This window comes from Limulus polyphemus, unplaced genomic scaffold (genome assembly GCF_000517525.1).
Source record: "Limulus polyphemus unplaced genomic scaffold, Limulus_polyphemus-2.1.2 Scaffold73, whole genome shotgun sequence".
Lineage (NCBI taxonomy): Eukaryota > Metazoa > Arthropoda > Merostomata > Xiphosura > Limulidae > Limulus > Limulus polyphemus.
Window position 1 is genome coordinate 72,325 of NW_013665683.1, and position 4,456 is coordinate 76,780.

The window sequence follows — 4,456 nt, forward strand, 5'->3', positions numbered from 1 at the left end:
GAATTCCCAAGTCATATTTACTTGTACAAGTCTTTGTACTACCCCCTCGAAATAAGTATGACCTTACTTCAGTGGAGTACAACACAGAAACAGTCAAACTTAGGTATTATGAAATAGATGTGTCAGTAAGTAACTTTTGTTTAAGGTAGAGGTTTTATGTAAGTACACAACCTCCCATATCTAGCTTGGAAGGATGGTGTAACTTCACACAGAAAAAAATAAGGGTAAAATATATTTCCAATCATCGCAGAGTAGTGATTACTGTGCTTCAAACTTTAACTTGTGTTTTATTTTTGAAAAATGCTGTTTGTAACAGATTTTGCATTTTTGTTCAATACATTTATTGTGGCTGATAACAGTTATAAAGATATCAAATTGATTTGTAATTCACAAAATGTGTCGCATATTATAAATAAACAAGTTAAAGAGACTGGAAACATTATTTTTAGCTGCAGGTCTCTAGTTAGTTTTAGCAAGTATTTTAAATAATATTGACATTTTTAGTGCACTGTTTTTTTTTATAAAAATGATTTGTTTGTGAAATAATTTCTCTTTACTGATTTTCTGTATATTCATGAACATCATCTCTGTCCCTGTTGTTATGGAAAGTTAAAATCCACCATCACCTCCTTGTATGTATAAAAACTTGGGTATATCTCTAGGCAAGAATACACCACATTCTACTTACAAAATAAAAAAATGCTTGTGAAAGATATGGTTTCAAGATAGTAATCTGGTGAAAGACAGAAGGCTCAGTAGAGAAATTACATCAATAACTTTGGAGGTTATGAAATTGATCATGACCAGAGTTATATAATCTGCCTACTATCAGACACAATGATGCCAGTAACTTAACATAAATCATGCTTTTAGTTAAGTTTAGATAGTTAGTTGACAATGACAATGAGAAACTCTAATGGTACAATGTGATAAATTAAAAGAATAGTAGTAAAGACAGTTTAGACTATAATTCAAGTTCTGTTACCAAGAATTGTGTTGATTACTTTAACCATAAAAATTTTAATAAAAAAATTGTATGTAATCTGAAAGACATAAAATCAATTAAACAAAAATTTCAGTCAAAAATTATCATTTAAAGAAGGATTAATTTTTTAATAACAGGAAGGTTATACAACTTAATACAACAGCAATTCTCAGATGTTAACTCTGTTTATTTGGTTAAATTCTCATTTTTTATTAATAAATAAAAAATAATATTGTTAGTATTTAACAAGCAACTAGAAAATTCACACAGTATGTATATAATTACAGTGTTTACTACCTATGGATGCTTTATTACAGTCATGATTAAATTTGTTCCATTTTTCTAATTTTTATTATATAAAATTTTTTAACACATTTTTACAGAGCCAAATTGGTTTTAACATTCCAATACAATTACTTTGATAGAATACATTTTGCTCACAAATTATACATAACATTAACATGACTTTACCAATTCATCTTTGTTAAGATATGGTGAAGCTGTAAACCTTAAGCCAGTATTAGCATGTTGCTCATTGTATGCACTATAACTGAATAGTCTTGATCCAAGACGGACTTGTTTTATTCTCAGAAGACATACAATACTGCTATTCCTACTTAAGTTCCAATTTCAGATTTACATGATAATTAATAATGCTTGGAGATAGCTTGAATGGGTAATGAAGAAAAAACTTTAATATAATTTTAACATAACAGCAAATGTACAACGTTTCAACAAGGTTTTTGTTATGTTAAACTTATATTAAAGTTTTTCTTCATTACCCATTCAAGCCATTTCCAAGCATTATTAGTTTCAAAGTGGGTTTCTTGTCATCAAATTTACATGATAAGTGTTATTTCAAGGTTATTATTGTTTAATATTTTAGCTTATTATCAACTAATTATAGATATGAAGATGTACACATCCATATATGGATATGTTCCCGTATCTTTATAATTGTGTGCATACTTTAGATGAAAAGGGTTTTAAAAATCCAATACACTTACTGTGATAGAATACATTTTGCACACAAATTATGTGCAAGGTTAATGTGATTTTATCATTTTATCTTTGTAAAGATATGTAAGTCAAAGAGAATGTAGTAGTGCTACTGAGAATTCAGATCACACTGGGCAGTCTGCATTCTGCCCACCATGAATATTGAACCCCAAACACAAGTGTTGTAAGCTGCAAGATTTACCTCTCAGCCACCAGGGTCAAATTACACTGTAAGTTAAATAGAACCTGGCAGTGCTACTGAGGATTCTAATCATAATATTTTCAATGTTTCTGAACTTGGCTAAAAGGGCGAGCATGTTTGGTGGGATGGTGATACAAACACATGAACCTCAGATTGCGAGTCGAGTGCCCTAACCACCTGACCATGCCGGGCCCTTTCGAATTTGATCCTTTAGCTTGTTCTAAGAGTAAGGTTAGATATAAGAATATTTTAATAAAATTCTCTTGATAAGGCAATTGTTATATTTCCAGAATTATGATTTAGGACTTAAGAAAAAACTTTGGCTGAAAACAAAAATAATCACTTAAATTGAAAAGAAGACTGAATTCCTGAATAAAAATAAAGAGTTGAAATTATTCAAAGCCTCATTTTCTCACTTTTCCCAAAATAAAGGTAGATTTTTTTAATGAAAGTTGCAATCAAGTTGTATTATAATAAAGAAATCATTATTTTTTTAAACAAGTGTGATACTATAAAGATATGTTAGTACGTTATTAGTATTAAATTCCATTTGTCTTTGGAGGAAATTTAATTTTAGTACCTGCAGTAGGTTTGTTTGTTTGTTTTGAATTTCGCTCAAAGCTACACGAGGGCTATCTGCGCTAACCGCCCCTAATTTAGCAGTGTAAGACTAGAGGGAAGGCAGCTAGTCATCACCACCCACCGCCAACTCTTGGGCTACTCTTTTACCAACGAATAGTGGGATTGACCGTCACATTATAATGCCCCCACAGCTGAAAGGGCGAGCATGTTTGGTGTGATGGGGATTGCGAGTCGAGTGCCCTAACCCCCTGGCCATGCCGGGCCACCTGCAGTAGGAATAGATAACTTTTAGTGACTGAGTCAAATATTTTTTTAAGTTATAAATTAATAATTCATACATCTGGAGTGTTGGTTAAGTATGAACATTACTGCTTATTGTATAACATATAAATCAGCATAAGTAAGTGTGGTTCCAAATCAATTAAAATGCAATGAAGGTTGCTTTTCTTAATTCGTGTAATCCGAAAAAAGTCATCCAATGTTGTAATGTATGATCTTTCATAATTTGCAGTTAACAGGGATAAACAATTTATTTACAACAAATTAATTTTAGTCAGGGTTAATTGTATTTTTAGATTTTGAGGCATTTATATCACAACAACAGAAGAAATAAAATACATAGACTATTGATCATTTTCTTTTTCTAGCTATCTTAAACACATCAGTCAGATCCCCTCTAACTCTTTTTATAATAGAAAATGATTTGATGAATTCTTCTGAACTGGCCATACTTTTAGAAATCTATGAGACAGATCTAACAAATGATTTTTTTGACCAATTACAATTTCAAAATACTCCTGCTGTTAGCAATATGGAAAACAAAATTCTCAGTAAAGTCTCCTATAGAAAAAAACTTGTAAATTAAACTAAAACTGTTATGTTGCATTTAAGAACATGTAGAAATCAAAGTGTTGGTTAAGTGAATGAAAGTCAATTATTCTGCCACAACTTGGGGTAGATAAAAGTGTAAATCTTAATACAACAGACATGTTGGGATTCGTGTGTCACATTAACCAATACACTTGAATTATCTTGTCTTTTACTATCAAAAGAATATTCTTTCATGTTATAATTGAAAAGTTTAATCAAATGTCTTGAAGAGTTAAGCTAAAACCATTTATTACTGGTATCTGAAAATTTTTATTTTTGTAACAATGACAAAGCCAGAGAAACAAGTTATTTGGAAAAAACTAATCAAATGTGAAAAATTTTTAAAGATAAAATTTTATATATTTAAGATAAACATATTCCTTATAGAAAGAAAAAGGTGTCTGCAAGTAAAAAAACTAGGTTGGCTCACAAAGAGTATAAGAGATAAAATTACAGAAAAGCATTGCAAGTTTAAGAACTGTAAATTGACTGGTATGATGGGAGATTTAGAAAATTATAGAAGATCAAGAAAGTTAGTCAAGTAGGAAATTAGGACATCAAAAAAGAATGTATGAAAAAAGGTTGGCTGAAAATGTAAAAATTAACAGTTAGGATGTGGGTAGGACCCTTGAGGGATGACAAAGGAAGGCTTGTATCTGATGAATGTGAAATGGCTGGGTTATTAAATTCAGCTTTTTCTTCAGTTTTTACTAGTGAAGATTTAGGCAATATTCCTCATCTTGAACAGTTGATAGATGGAGGCAGGGAAGGACAATATGACTGCATTAATTCTCAACTTGTTAAGAAAAAATTGGGAA